This window comes from Chanodichthys erythropterus, chromosome 12 (assembly GCF_024489055.1).
Source record: "Chanodichthys erythropterus isolate Z2021 chromosome 12, ASM2448905v1, whole genome shotgun sequence".
NCBI lineage: Eukaryota > Metazoa > Chordata > Actinopteri > Cypriniformes > Xenocyprididae > Chanodichthys > Chanodichthys erythropterus.
Window position 1 is genome coordinate 55312340 of NC_090232.1, and position 16951 is coordinate 55329290.

Here is a 16951-nt window from a genome sequence, read left to right on the forward strand (position 1 = left end):
AACTAAAAAAAGACTGTTGTTTCGGTGATTAAACCGAATGTTCTCTTTACACATCACAATGATCTTGTGTTTGAAACAGTGATTATGTAGAATGAAAACATGTACAGCTAGAAAGAAAGCACAAGTGTGATCAGTTTGAAGTTTTGAAAATATACTTTATGCACCAAAGTGAATAAAAAAACTGTAATAAAAAGCATGTACAGTATATTCACAAATTCACACGCAGCGGGAAGTCATGTGAGTTGTAATTAACCAGATCATAGATAAATATAAAATGTTGTAAGTTTGGCTTAATGTTGATAATTACACACCATGCCTTGTGAAGATATTCAAATGATTTAACCCTCTGGTAAGACGTTTGCATATGGCAACAATTAATTTATATTTATTTCCTTGTTATTCAGAAACAAATACAACATATTGCACTATGGAAATTAAAGGCGCAGGCCTTAAGGTAGCCAATGATGTTTTTAAGTCACATGACATGTGAATGTCTCTCTAAATCTCTCTTTCCCACAGTCACCCTCACACTACTTCTAGAAACACTAATATTCCTAAGATACACGTTTGATCTTCATGCTGAAGGATTTCACACTGACAGTGAAACTGCTCTTCCAGGTTGACCAAACAACACCAATGCTGAAATGGGTGTCATCTTCTCCACATAAATACACACTGTTGGGGTTTGCATTGAGACAAAATTTGTACCAAAATGCCCCCAGAAACTCTTTAGCACAGTTACTTCCATAGGAGTCTTGGTCTTTGTCAAAGGTGGAGAACTTCTGATCATTATGGGCAGATAAAGAGTCGCCTGCAGAGAAGAAGAGCATCACTGAGGACAGTAACTCAACTGGAATGAGTTTTCATGAGTATGAATGAAAGTGTCCTACCTGCTCCTCCATCAGTGAATCCTGAAACATGCAGTTTATACCCGTCAGTTTCAGGACTCACAGAGAAGGACGAGTACAGAGCAAAACCTTTCCTTCCAGTGAAGTCCTCCAGATCCACTCTCAGCATGTACTTCCTGTTACGTGTCAGCTGGTGCATGTTGTCCAGCCCTGTTCACACACACACATGAAGAACATGTTCAACCAAACACTGGTTGTCAAATATGACACAACAGGTTTTTATTTTTTATTTATTTATTTAATATGGAAATAGCAATAACATTGGACAAACCAGATGCATTGTTTAAAGTGTTATAGTACATGTGCTAATTTTCAACAACTGTCCATAGGAACTTTTATAACAGAAAAAAAAAAAAAAGCCACTTTTTGAGCTCTCTGGTGAAGATGTTAATATTGTTCTGTAATTTGAATCCTGTGGGGAGAGAGTTCCATAGTGTAGCCCCTCTAAAGGAGAAGCTAGACTGTCCAAAAGATGTTCTAAACTTCGGGAGCACACAATCCCCACTAACTGAGGCACTGGTGGAAGGTCTAAAAGAGCCCCGACGCCTCTCCATGAGGCCAGAGAACAGTGGTGACACACAGTTCAAACATTTAAAAGTCAATTTCAAAATACTAAAATTTACAAAATTTTCAAAAATAAAAAGCTTATGCTTTTGTATGATATCACAACATTTATTTGGGGAACATTTATTTGTCCATTTCTGAATTATCATTGATTTGTACATATAATACACTTTGTACAGTATAAAAATCATTGTCTTTGGAGAGTCCCCACAAAGATAGTGAACCAGACGTGTGTGTATATGAAATATGACACTCAAAAAACATATGTGCAAACTTGTATATAGTATATGCATGTGTTTTTTGTTGAGCATCATATTTATACATCTGGGTTTAAAAACTCATGTATGCAATTCAAGGATAATTGATAGACGGAAAAATAAATATTCCCCAAAAGCCTGTTCTGTCATATTTGACATTTACATTAACATGAAAAAAATATGAAGTTTTGGTAACACTTTGCAATACGGTTAATTAGTTCAACATTAGTTAATGTATTAAGTAACATGAAGTTCACTTAATTTCACTTGTTTAATCTGACTCCAATTTCAAATGATTATTACTCTTAGGTTGTGTTTCCACTTAGAAATTAATCATTGGTTATTCATTAATTTAGATCTTTGATTATTCTGATTACCTCGTATCTTCAATTATTCGGTCACTGCAGTCCCGGTATCACTTTAGAAAAGTCACTTCGGCTGACTGAGTGCTCTTCTCGGACACAAACTCATCAGTTCTGACCTTAAACATTGGATGCAGGCTAAATATATACCTTTAAGTCGGTCGCGCTCTGCTTACTGGTAACAAAAAGCATAGTTTTTATATATGTATGAAAACTGAAACTTATTTAAGGCAGTGATAGTCAGAAATCGAAATGGACTTAATTGATGTGCCCTATATGCTCCATCTATTAAACCTTCTGTATGATCAATCCTGAACACAGATTTGCGGTAATACCTTCGCTTTAATCTACTAGAAATTATGAATTAAGAATAATGCATAATAAACCAAGAATAATATTTGTCAAGTAAAAATGTATCATGCCAATTACATAAATAACCAATTAGAAGCTAATTCAGAAATCATAAATACATAACATCAGTTGCTCAAAGATGACTCTAAGAGCAACAAATGCATATACACACACAGTGGTGAATTAGTGTTTTTAAGACACGCACCCATAACTGCATGGGGGTTTCTGGCTACAGAAGATCCCACATGACTGTTTTGCACTTTACCTTAAATACACAGATCAGAACAAAAGAATTGTACATTTTTACTACACCAAAACCTGTTTTGGGGGGGGGAGGAGTGGGTTTTCACAACAGCACCCAAAAAGAGGACAGAATTCTCCTTAGTTTTCAATCTTCTTCATAATACCAGTGACTGCTGTGAAATTGAAACCATTTTACCAATCACATTTAAAATGATACCAAACATGAAAGGAAAAAGCAATAGATACACAAGTTACATTATACCCTGGAAAACTTTCAGTGAATTGAGAGAGAAGGAGGATTTGTGTGTGAGTATGTGTGTGAGAGTGTGTGTGTGTGTGTGTGTGTGTGTGTGTGTGTGTGTGTGTGTGTGTGTGTGTGTGTGTGTGCTTTTGTTTATATTACATTGTGGGGACCAACATCGACCAGCCACCGGTCCCCACAATGTAAATTAATTAATAAAAATACTAAATTATGTTTTTGTGAGAAAATAAAGGTGTGCACAGTTTCCTGTGATGGTTAGATTTTCATTAACAAAGATAAATAAATGCTGTAGAAATGCAGTTCATTATTAGTTCACACTGTTAGACCTTGCTGTAGAAAAACGGCCACATTCTGACAGTAACAAACCATTTTCCATTAAAACAGTAATATATTGTAGAAAACAATGCATTCTGGCTTTTTCGAGAAATGGCCAACATGAATATATTGTGAGTTAACATCGCTCAAAGTCGACACTCAGAGGCTGTGCTCTAAATCGCACCCTATACCCTCATTCACTATTCCCTACATTAGTTCACTAATATAGTCCACTTGACAGAGTGAATGAGTGAATTCAGACACTGATGAACACCTGATAAGCAGAATCACTGAAGGACAGAGAAACAAGACCAGAAAAAAAAAAGAGACAAGACGAGCAGAAACACAAGAACTACAACTGACTTCAGCCAGACTGAGTGTGAAACCAGTTTACAAACCAGTCTGACATTTATTTATTTCATACATGTACAGAAGTTCTTGTAGAGAATTAACAGATATGGATGTTGAGGTTTTATTGAAAATAAAAAAAATTATTGAAGTTTGCAGTCACCATCGTGGTGACCAGTGTTTGCTTTAGTTGGGCTCTTGACTCTTTAACATTAGTTTTCTCTGCCTGCTGTAACTGAGTGTTTATGAAACACATATGATATGGCTAGAAAAAGTCAAACATAAAGTTGATCAGGTGTTTTGGCTGTTGTGATGATCCTGTAATCATCTTGGACTTGTTTAATTCACTGATCTTTTTCAGTGTTTAGTGGGTATTTTATCTTTACTGATTATAGTATATCTGTGATTCAACAGCATAAGAACCAGCAACACTTCAGTAATCATTTATTTAGGAGAATATATAAGTCTTATAATGCATAAAATATTTTGATTCCCTGCATAACTTGGACAGCAGAGACATCAACAATCAGAATATGAATCTCAACAATGGTGACATTCAAAAGTTTAATGTTGCAGTGCATGCTGGGTGCCAGCATAGTACAAAACTCCCAGCATGCACTGCAGCATAAATAAATTATGCAGCTTTATTGCCATCATTGTTGAGATTGATGTGCTGATTTTTGATATCTGTGTGTGTCTAAATAATGCTGCAGCTGTTTTTTTTTTTTTTTTTTTGTGTGTGTGTGTGGTGTTTAACACTCTGAAGTCTGGGGTATTGCCGGCGATACCACCTCGTTTTTTTTCTTACCAGTGTGAAAGAGACTCAAAAAAAAAAAAAAAAAAATCTGTCAATGTTGCACATACAATTAAGAGTTATACACCATTTTAATCTGTGGAATATCTTTTTATTTGTGTACACTCAGAGTAAAAACAAAATGTTGTGCTTTTTGTAAAATAAAGAAAACTAACATGATGCGTGATCTCTCGTCTCCCTCTGAACGAAGTCCAATCTAATAGTTCTCAGAAAATGAACTGTAACTTAGTGAATACTAATGACACAAAAATGAGACTTATGTCTAAAAAAATGAAATGTCAGGTCTTAAATCGTGTAAGTCAAATCGAAAACAAATATTCCCTGTTTATGTAATCTGTATGAAAAGAGAACCATGTCAGACGCCCTTGATTCAGCTCATTATCCACTAATGCGGCCACGCCCACGGAGCCAGCGCTATTCAGACGCAAATTCTGAGGCAATACTTGTATACATCCTCTCCATCGAGTATTTATTTTCTTCAAAAGTATTTTGCATAGCCATAGTTAGCGGTCTCTGGAAGCCTCTGTTAGTTCCTGGATTGTCACATGGCCTGTTCTTCTTTAGGAGGCATTTGTGGACTAAATGTGCACAGAGCGCCCTCCGGCTGCAAGTATGAATTGAAAACACAGTATCCAGCGCTCATAGTGATGACAAAAAATATTGAATAAATAATACTCCTCTGTATAAAACATTGACATAAACTTATGAGAATCCATCAATATCCAATTCTCCAAATGTGCATGCTTTTAAGCTAAAAGCCTATATGAAATGCCACAGAGGTAATATAACTGTTCAGACTGTTCAGACACTTTGCATCACAGAAATACATTATATTTTAAAGTATATAATAGAATACCATTATTTTAAATTGTAATAATATTTCACAGCATTGCTTTTTTTTTCTGTATGTTTGATATACATCATGATGAGCTTGAGACATGATCACAGAGGGTTTTTTTTCACAGCCTAACTGACTGAAAGAGCTCATTATTATGCAGGTCATTACAGGTATTTATGCGATTCTTTTGTCTTATCAGGTGTGAATTACAGGCTTATTCATGATGATTCATGCCTCCACGCATACTGTTTCTTGAAAAAAAGTGTCTTACAAAAACTAAATCAACATATTATTTTATATGAACGAGTAGGCAGGATAATTTTACATCATTTTGAAGCAAAAACTCTAGTCTACAATATCCAATACCCAGAAGTCTCGTGAACACATATTTAATATATTTTTTTGGCCTTATTTCAGTGACATACGTTTTTTGTTTTTTTCAATAACCATGCCTAAACGTCATTCCTTCAAAAATACAAACATGTACATACATGTTCCTGACATATTATGGTAGCCTAGTTAATGCTGAATACAGTGTAATGACACTTCTGTCATTAATATGTTTATAAACAACTGAAAAAACCCCACAAATGTCAGGGCATGTCAAAACCTCTCCAGGCCCCAAATCAGCCTCAGACTCCAGAGGGTTAAAAATAAACTATTTTTAGCTGATTGTTGTTGGAACTCTTGCTGTAGTTTCACAGTGGTAATAATGAAAAATGTTAGTCTGTTAATGTAATAACGGATAAAACACAGAATGAATTCAGTGAATCAAGAGACGTTGTTATGGTTAGGTTAAAACAGTTTAAGCAACCAGAGAAAAAAACAAAAACTGATGCATAAAAAGTCATGGGTAAAGAGCTCAACTAAAGCAAACGCTGATCTCCTCAGTGGTAACACCAAACCAAACATTTTCTACAAAACATCAACATCTAAACTTCTGTTAATTCTCAATAAGATCTTCTGTAGAAATAAAGTTAAACTGGTCAGTGATAAGTAATAATGTGTAATGGCTGAAAGAAAGTTGTAGTTCTGCTCGTAGTTGTAGTTTCTGCTTGTATTTTTTCCATTCTTTTTCCTCTTTTCAGTGGTTCTGCTTGTTAACAGCAGGTGTTCATCATTAAGGCTCAATCATCACTTAAATATTAACTTGATTATCTCACTGCAACACAGCATCAATGTTACTCTTACTCTGTAGTGTGGACACTAGAGGATGTTCCTATGGGGTTGAAAGGGTTAAAGGTGTAAGATAAAAAAAAAGACACACCCACAAAAATTTATTTTAACAGTAACAAACTGTAAGTTAAAAAAAAAAAAAAAAAAAAAAAAAAAAAAACGTTATATACTGGCAACACTGTTGCCAGTAGTTTACTGTAAAATTGAGTTGAAAAATTGAGTGGGTCACCATTGTGCTGAAGAGTAGAGCCTGTGCTTAAATCAAGGAGAAGATTGAGAGACATTGGTAATATGCTGCATGTTGTTTTATTTAACAGATGGTGACTGTGTAGTTGATGATGCATTGAAAATCTTTTTATTGAACTCTAAAGAAATAAGTTCATAGTAATAATATGCATGTTATTAGCATATAATAAAATTAGTTTGTAAGTTTAAATGGCAGTCTGACAGTTTGAGGCAGTTGGTTTCTGCAAATGAAATGAGGTAACACAAGTTTTAATTTAGTGGATGGTATCTTTACAGTAGCATACTGTAGATTACAGTAAATAACTGTACAATCAATAGTAAATTACTGGCAAAAAAAAAAAAAAAAAAAAAAGCCCAGCAAGGTCTAACAGTGCATGTTAACTAATGGACCTTATTGTAAAGTTACATTTTTTTTTACATTAAAAAATGGTGTATGAATATGAATAATTGAGTTTCTTCAGTCCAGTAAATGTTTTTCTTACATTTACTTTATAAAAATCATTAAAGATTTATGAGCAAAAAAAAAAGATTGCAGCAGATTGTGTAAAACAGATTTTTTCAGCAACGTTTTGGTCATATTGATACTTTATAGGCCCTAGAAATGTGCATATTAAATATGATACAGTAATATATAAATAGGCATTATACTTATTGTTCAACATAATTTTACAAGGAATGTTTAGTTTAAGTTATGAGAGAATAAATGTTTTAAAAATGTAGCTTGCCAATTTGCATTGCCAAACAAGCATTCTTTTTTCAGATACTTTATACACTCAAAGAGGCAACATGTAGACATGCAATAAAAATAAAAGTAAAATTTTTTTTTTTTTTTTTTGTTTTTTTCCATGAAATTGTTTTATTTTTGTCCTAATTAGATGAAAAAGAACAATAAATTAATTTTCTGATTTCTCTTTATGGTCTTGCCCTTTTTAGGGCCAGTATTTAATTTAACTGTGCAGAATGAACTTATATAATTTTGCATTATAAATGAATTCATAAATATTGTTTATCACTTATATTTTTCTATCAGAATGTGTTGGAAAGGATGTTTATTGTATGTTGTAAGATAATAAAATGTTTTAAAATAGTTTGTAAATGTTGTAAAAGGCACTGCCAAACTAGAATTTAGTGTTCAATGAATTTGTACCCCCAAACTGGCAACCTATCCTGTGGGATACAAACATTAAAATCAAAATTAAAAGTCATATTTTGGGAAAAAAAAATAAAAAAAAATATTTTTGTGCCCTAATAATATGGAAAATAGCAAAAAATGTGTTTTAATTTCTGACTCAACCCAAAATTGCTAGTGAATTGTTACCCAGCCAGTATTCGCCCTCGGTGGTCCCAAATCCTCTCTTGTACTCTTTCCACGGCTGATAGAAATTAATACTGCCATCCATTCGTCTCTGAATCACCTGTGATGGGTTGTAGTATTTATCAGTTTAAAGGTTAAAAGCATTTATTAAATGTTATCCATGTTTGTTTATATAAAAAGTCACATTCAGGATTTGACAGGAATGTCACCTGCTGGATAGATGGAGTAAATCCCACTGACTGTTTGTCCTGCTTAATAAAGGTCAAGGGTCTCATTTATAAAGCGTGCATAAACGGGGCTGGGAACGTGTGTACGCCAGTTCCCACGCAAAGGTTGTGATCTATAAAAACAAACTTGACAGGAGAATGTGCGCACCTTTAAGCAAACTTTGAGCCGTGCGTACGCACATTCTGGAGACAAAGTGATATGAATTGAGATAGTAGATGTGCTACTTCCGATCACTTTTCCAGTGACACGCTGCTTTAATGAAAGTGCTATGAGCGCAATAATTCTTCTTTAATCTAAACTGCAGATGTTATGACAAAATATTTTTTTCGAGAATGACGATCAGTGATGCACACTTAACTTCGATATTATGGAAGACACTGCTGGATTCGGTGGTCGAACGGTCTGTTATCCAGTTTGAATAGGTCCAATAATATCTTACTGTACAACCGCAGCTGCAGGAGGTGTTGATGTCGTGTGAAGGATCTTCAAACAGTTACCACTGTATTTGAAGGATATAATTTGAGGAAAACGGTAAGATTTGCATGTTTTCTTTTTAAAATACTTTGTCAGTGACGCGCCGACTCAGACAATTGTATTTACACTGCAATAAATAAGTAGTCTGATCTGTTTCCACTAAAAATAGCCTATAAACTTCCTAAAAGATATGTTCACCTTATCAGCAAAACTGCATAAATTTGATTTGAATTGTTTAAAACTATTAAAATACTATCTGGCCAGTGGAAATGAATGAATCAACTCTATTCTAAAACCTTTATCTGAAGTATTTTATACAATTTTGTTTTTATGGATATTTTGATATATTTATTCTAAAACATAAAGATGATATTGGATGATCTTTATCAATATAATGTGTGGCACAAATGGCATTTATAGTCCATATCTAATATTTTCCAATGTCTTGTACCTTTGACAGTGTTAACCATGGTGTCACGTGGATGGGAATATGCATGTAAATGATAGATGAGGATGCAGATGAGGTTATGCATAGTAAAACTAGGGGTCGTAAGCTCCATATATGGTGTTTTCGGGGAGGAGACAGGGTGGAGATGCACGTACGCACAATCTTCTGCTGACTGGGATTTATAAAGGGATTTGTGCACAGGTTCTGGCGTAGGCATGGTTTTATAAATCTGATTTTTTTTGTGCGTACGCAGAATCTAGCTTTTGCGCGTACGCACACTTTTAGTAGGGATCCCTGAACATCACAGTGAAACCCTCTATATGAATGTAGACTTATTGATGAACTTACTGCCATCTTCTCAGTCTCTCCTCAGTAGATCACATCAGAGATTTGTAATAATACAAACATTTTAATATTATGTCTGTTTTCTGAAAGTTGTATAAATGTCAGAATTTTCTGTGAGGTAAATGAAGAATATTACAGTAACTCACTGTTTGTGTTGTGTCCAGTTTGACAGACACTCTTTATATATCTTTATATACCTCCTCTGTGTCACAGAAGAAATTTACATAATAAACACATTTTGGATGCAAATAAAGTCTTCTGCATCCTTGATGTAAGTTAAACATGCAGTGACTGACACAACTGTATTTTATATATTCAGTAAATCTGACTGGATCCGGGTGATTTAGTTTAGAGATACAATTTGTAGTTTGTGTGTAGTTTAGATTAATTTCCTTAATGATTAATTATAATTTTGAGTGTAAATGTGGTCTCTCTCATAATGTACTTTAGATTTCAAGAATGTTCCCAGTTTTGTTGGACATGCTTGCTGTGCTTACAGTGATTCTTCTTATTATTATTCTTGAATGGAAGTCTATGGCAGCTCATAGAAGTGTTTGTTAAAACGTTTAAAAATTGGCAGATAGCTAGAGGAGAGTCTGAACATTGACCATAGCAAATTTGGAGTCTATCTAAAAAAAAAAAAAAAAGATGTATTTTATGAATGCTTTGACATACCATTTGCTTTGTGATGCATCTCTAAGCACCTTTACCTTATTTTGATTATCCTCAGGTTAGGTAAGAAAGTCAAATTTGACCTAAATTATTATCACTTTAAAATACTTACAATCAGACAGAAGACTTCTCCGTGGTCTGTTCAGACTCAACAACTTAAATTAATGCCACATGAGGCCGAGTTTAGCTATAAAGTTAATTTATTACATTAGTATTACTAGCATTACATATATTCTACTAACATTCTATACAAGTAGTAAATAAAGTATAAGTATTAAAAAGTTCTTCAGTCAAGACAATATCAGCGATGGAGGCATCATCAGGGTTGGTTCTGGTGTCGGAGACGCAGCCTCAGGTGTGAAGCAGCCCCCTCCTGTTCTCTTCTCATTCCAGTCTTTTATAGACTATCTAACCTCTTGATGTCATCTTCTTGGGAATTCCCCTCATATATCTATATATAGTTATCACTCATTACTCTTTCTTGCTGTTTACACATAAACAAGTTATCAAACATATATTTCCTCCAATTTATCTCTTTTACAGTTGTTTTTCATGAATAGGGTGTGGCTGATATCAACACATTGTAAAAGTTTGTATGTGTTATCGCCACAGTGCCCTGCAGGTGCCTGAGAAGTTTGGGGCCGACACTGCCTAGTGAGGATAAAACATGTAAATCTATGCTTATAATTTTTGTTCTGATTGACCTTTTATTGACTGAAACTTGTCTTCTTACATTTCCGGACATGTCAAGTACAATGATACCAAACTTGACATGTTTTGTCCTATGGGCTGTCCGCCATTTTGATTTATCGATTTAACTTATTTTTGCAAATTCCTTCTAGGCTGTTCATCCGACTGAAACAAAATCATTGAAATAATGACATGTGTTTCCTGATTTCTTTAACAAATTAGGAAAAATTTTAAATTTTCATTCTCTGTGCCCCAAAAAAAAAAAAAAAAATGCACAATAGTATAAATAGGTATAAGTCTTAACCAAAATGATATATTTTCACAAAATTTGATGCACTCATTTGACCTGAGACAATTGTACAATAATTGTAAACAAAAATCCGCCAAAGGGAGTCACTTTTGCCATGTAAATTAATATAAATGGGTTTATATAATGTAGTCTTTCTCAGAAACAGAAGAATCTCAGAATATATATCTGAAACTGTTTGCTTTGCTGTATAGAAATGAAAATTTTGTATAGAAAGCAAATTTTGTTATATTGTAAGTAATTTTGCTAATTCCATTTTAACCCTTTGACACGGACGTTCAGTGCATTGCGTGATTTAGGTTTCATACATTTAAATACACATTAGTACTAGCAAAACAACACATTTACAGCTTGTAAAATACACACTGATGTCTATAAAGTGGCAATAATAATCCTTTCCATTATAATTAGATGACACATTTTATTCATATCAGATACACATTGTGTAACTAACATTAAAGTTTACTCTATTCTTCCCCAGTTCACCAGTTTACTTACGTTCATGTATTTCGGGAGAAGTGGATGAATTCACATGTTGTAAATCCAACAGAACCTGCGACACAAACTAACATGGCGGCACCCATAACGCATATAGCTCAACTAACGCGATCATTATAAAGGTGTTTAAACAGCAAAACATATCCACTTGCTCATATTTGACAATCGGAATATCAGATATTTCATGTAATAACTAACAAATCTGTGAATATTTTGAATAAAAAAGGAAAAATGAAAAGCAGATCATCCGTCATACAGCGTTGCGGTGTGTGATGTGACAAGCAATGACGTGTCACCATGGAAACAATAAAGTGATAAGTTCTAAAGGACTACCCTTAAGAAAAAGAATTCTATTAAAGTGTGCTATTAGTATACTTCTTATATTCTATACTAAACCTAAACTAATCTTGACAAACTATATATCATTTGAAAGCTTAGAATCTGTAGTTTACATATTTGGTGATTGATTTTCAAAATAAATTACAGAGGAGCAGTAATTTATCAATTTGCAACAAGCATATTTTCATACTCATAAGGCATGTTCAGACCTTTAATTTGAAATAGTGATGAACATGAAAAATCATTAAAGATTGGTTGAAACATGTTTGTTTTCATGCCAAGAGTTCAAAAGATAACATCCATTCAATTTTTTGAGAAAAAAAGGTCTGAAAATGTTTTTAATAGAAAAAAAAAATACATGTATGATTGTGGCGGTAATCTATAACCCACATACATGTTATTTTTATGTTTATTAGAGGCTGAATTCATATCAAATTCTGCCAAAACTTCCCATACTACTTCTATATAGGATGTCTACTTCATAAATTGTATGAAAATAATGTAAATATATGGTTCAGATCACTCAAACCATATATAGAAATGGAGGCGCCTTTATATGGTCACCAATGGAGCTTGGTTGTCATCTAGTGAAAAAGTGTGGTACTGCGCCCAAACAAAATCTTACTGAAAGCTCATTTTTTGAGATATCAACCTGAAATTTGGAACACAACTTGTTCAGATTTTTGGCTTTGATTTCCTTGCAGTTTTAGAGGAAAAATTGTTTTGTAAAATATATATTTTATATAAAATATAAAATATTATATTTTTACTTTTTACATTTTCTGTTTCACTTATATAAGGAATTTCACTTCTACAATAATCTGCCAAATGTCTTCTTTAAAACAAGACCAGCCTTATGTCTATACTCCAAAGTGTTCTTGAATTACAACCATTTAAGTTTGGATAGTGCATTTTCTTGTCTAAAAAAAAAAAGTGGGGGTGACAGTTAACAGGTTAAACTAAAAATAAGAAATTATACTTTGCTATATTACTGGCAGCACTGGCTGCCAGTAGCTGCTCGCATCCAATTCAAGGCTCTGATGTTTGCTTACAGAACGACAGCTGGCTCTGCACCGCTATACCTTAACTCACTACTTCAGACTTACGCGCCCTCCAGAAACCTGCGTTCTGCAAGTGAACGGCGCCTTGTGGTGCCATCACATAGGGGCACAAAATCACTCTCACGGACCTTCTCCGGGACTGTTCCTGGCTGGTGGAATGACCTACCACGCTCTATCCGAGCAGCTGAGTCTCTAGCCATTTTCAAAAAAATGCTAAAGACGTATCTTTTTCGTCAGCACTTGACCCAGTAGTAGTAGCACTTACCTTGACTAATATTCTTCTCCTATCTGTGTATTTATTTATTTAAAAAAAAAAAAAAAAAAAAAAAAAAATTTCGCTATGAGCACTTTACTGACATAACTGTGACTTCACTCAGCACTTACATACTGTTGTTCTCATGTTGATTTAATTGATTCTACTACTCTCATTTGTAAGTCGCTTTGGATAAAAGCGTCTGCTAAATGACTAAATGTAAATGTAATGTAAATGTACTTTCGGTCTACTTTTTATGTACTTCTCAGGAATATATTTTATGTGCTTCTCAGAAATATAGGCCCTACTTAAAATTGCACTCAAGTACTTGACTTATACTGACAGAAATGTCTAAGTATATTTGGCCTATATTTGTTGTAAATCTTTTGATCAAGATATACTTCAACGTATAATTAAATATTCTAAGTATACTTGGCTTGTAGTAGCCTATTAAATAGCCTACTTTTTCACATAGTTTTACATGCTGTCTTATAAACTTAAATTGTTTGAAAATACTGATTTTTAAAGACAACAGATATGTTAATAATAATCCTGACTATATATTTACTTCAAATCTACTTTACTCTTGCCATTTTTTCACTACCGTGGATTAGACTGTAGGGGTGCTCCAGATCAAAACACAGGTAAAGCAGCAGAAACAGTGATAGAAGATTGCTCACGCAAATGTAAAACAACATGAGCATCAAGCATTGAACAGCATATAAATCAATGTTGCCCAACGTTACTGAATAAAATGTAGACCCATGAACAGGTAACAACTGTGAAGCTTTGGGGGTGTTGATGAACTCAATCTACTCCATCTGTGTTTTGATCATCGTTCTGAATCCCATCCGGACATAGTCTTTGACAAAAAATGGATTTTCTCAGCTCATTGTTTAAAATGTTGCTTTTTTTTTATGAAACTTACCCAGTTTCAAGTGTTGATAAAAAAGGATGCATGAGGCTAAAATGTTTTTTTTTTTTTTTTTAAATGGAAAGAGTTAAAGTACAGTTAAACATATATTTAAAGTATAAAAATGTAATAGGAACACAGTAGTATACTTAACCCTCTGGAGTCTGAGGCTGATTTGGGGCTTGGAGAAGTTTTGACATGCCCTGACATTTGTGCTTTTTTTCAGTTGTTCATAAACATATTAATGGAAAAGGTGTCATTACACTGTATTCAGCACAAACTAGGCTACAATAATATGTAAGGAACATGTATGTACATGTTTGTGTTTTTGAAGGAATAATGTTTATGCGTGGTTATTGAAAAAAACAAAAAACTTAAGTCACTGAAATAAGGCTAAAAAAAGTATATTAAATCTGTGTTCACAAGACTTCTGGGTATTGGAGGTTGTAGACTTTTTGCATAAGAATTATGTAAGAATTTAGCTGACTACTCTTTCATATAAAACAATAGAGAGATTTAAATTTTGTAAGACACTTTTTGTCAAGAAACAGTAGGCGTGAATCTGCATAAATAATGGGCCACTTACACCTGAGAAGACAAAAGAATCACATAATAATGACCTGAAATGACTTGCATATTAATGAGGACTTTCAGCCAGGTAGGCTGTGAAAAAAAAACCCTCTGTAATGATGTCTCAGCTCATCATAAACAGCAATACTGTGAAATATTATTACAATTTAAAATAATGGTATTCTATTATATTCTTTAAAATATAATGTATTTCTGTGATGCAAAGTGTCTGAACAATTATGTTACCTCTATGGCATTTCATATAGGCTTTTAGCTTAAAAGCATGCACATTTGGAGAAATATTGATGGATTCTTATATATTTATGTCAAATTTCTATGCTTAGAAGTAATATTTATTGTCATCACTATGAGTGCTGGATGGTGTGTTTTTAATTCATACTTGGAGCCACAGGGCGCTCTCTGTGCACGTTTAGTCCACAAATTATTATAAAGAAGAAGAGGACATTTCAGGAATGGTGTTTTTAATTCATACTTGCAGCCGGAGGGCGCTCTGTACACCTTTAGGCCACAAATTCATATAAAGAAGAAAAGGAACTAGGAACTAACTGCATGTCTTCTAGAGATCGCTAACCATTGCTTTACCATCCAAATAAACACTTTTCAGGACAATAAATACATGATTGAGACGATGAATGCATGTATTGCCTCTGAATTTGCCTCTGAATAGCGCTGGCTCCGTAGGCGTGGCCACATTAGCGGGTAATGAGCTGAATCACAGACTTCTGACATGGCTCTCTTTTCATACAGATTACATAAACACATAAATGTTTGTTTTCGATTTGACTTGCACGATTTAAAACCTGACATTTCAACGTTTCTTTAGACGTAGGTGTCTTTTTTTTGTCATTAGTATTCAAAGTTACAGTTCATTTTCTGAGAACTATCAGATTGGACTTCGTTCAGAGGGAGACGAGAGATCACGCATCATGTTAGTTTTCTTTATTTTACAAAAAGCACAACATTGTGTTTTTACTCTGAGTGTACACAAATAAAAGAAGACATTCTATAGTTTCAATTGATATATTACTTATGTCTCTATGACAAGAAATGATGGAGTAATTTAAGTCTGTTTTGCTGCAATGTGAAAAAAATCCTACAAAATGCGCCGATGCGTTTTCAGACCTCAGGGAGTTAAAGTGCAAAAATAATATATAATAAATAGTAAACAATAAATGTGATTTTATGTTAACTTATAGAAAACTTTCAAGTATACTTGCGGTATAAAACAACTAAACTAGTAGTTTACTGAGAGATACTTCAGAATTTACTTTCATAAACTAAAAAATGTATTACAAGTTTTACAACAGTAAACTACTATTATACTTATAAGTTCACTACAGATCCAGTACACATGAGAAACATAGTTGTGAACTAGTTATACACTTAAAGTTTACTAATGTTACACTTAGGCTAAAATACACATAAATGTTTACTTATAAAAACTTAAAATGTTTGCTTACTAAAAATGTTTACTAACTAAAAAGTGGGCCAATTTAGTCCCAAGCAGTATTGAAATAGTACACTTACAAGTTTACTACTAGTACACATAGATATTAGAATACTTACTCCATAAATTATAATTAAAAATATACTTGAACATTATAAGTATGCTTAATGTAATTATCTCAAATATACTTCTTTTTCGTAAGGGTAGGAAGAAACGAAAATGCCATTTTCCTCTTACAGTACCTCTTTGACAAACATAAACTCATCAAACAAACTCCACTTTAACAAAAGATTTAATCGCGGATTATGATGTTTGTCTTCTTTGATGATCAACTCACATGCCATTACCCAGAGTCCAAAACATTGCACACATAGTTCTCCAGGAATTTTATATACTCACATCCATTTTTCCATGAATGCTCATGCAAATTTCCCCAGAGATACAGTATTTTCATTTTCAGTATATAATGTAACTGGATGGAAAGAGTAAATGTATATGTCTTTTAGGTCAAGATAAGAAAAGCAGAGACTGTTTAACCCCTTTACGTTCACGCATCGGCGACAGCCTCACGTGTGACATTGTTTACAATTTATCAGTTGAAACATGGATAGTTTAAACTCCCCTAAAACTCCTGAGACAGCGCGGGGTGAAGAAGAGATGGTAGAAAGCCTGACTTTGGCACCACG

The 16951-nt window shown here is 33.7% G+C and overlaps 1 pseudogene; it reads right to left on the reverse strand.

Annotated features, from left to right (window-relative positions):
- Positions 1–554: 554 nt before the first annotated feature.
- On the reverse strand, positions 555–16678 carry LOC137032485 (microfibril-associated glycoprotein 4-like; annotated as a pseudogene).
- Positions 16679–16951: the final 273 nt, after the last annotated feature.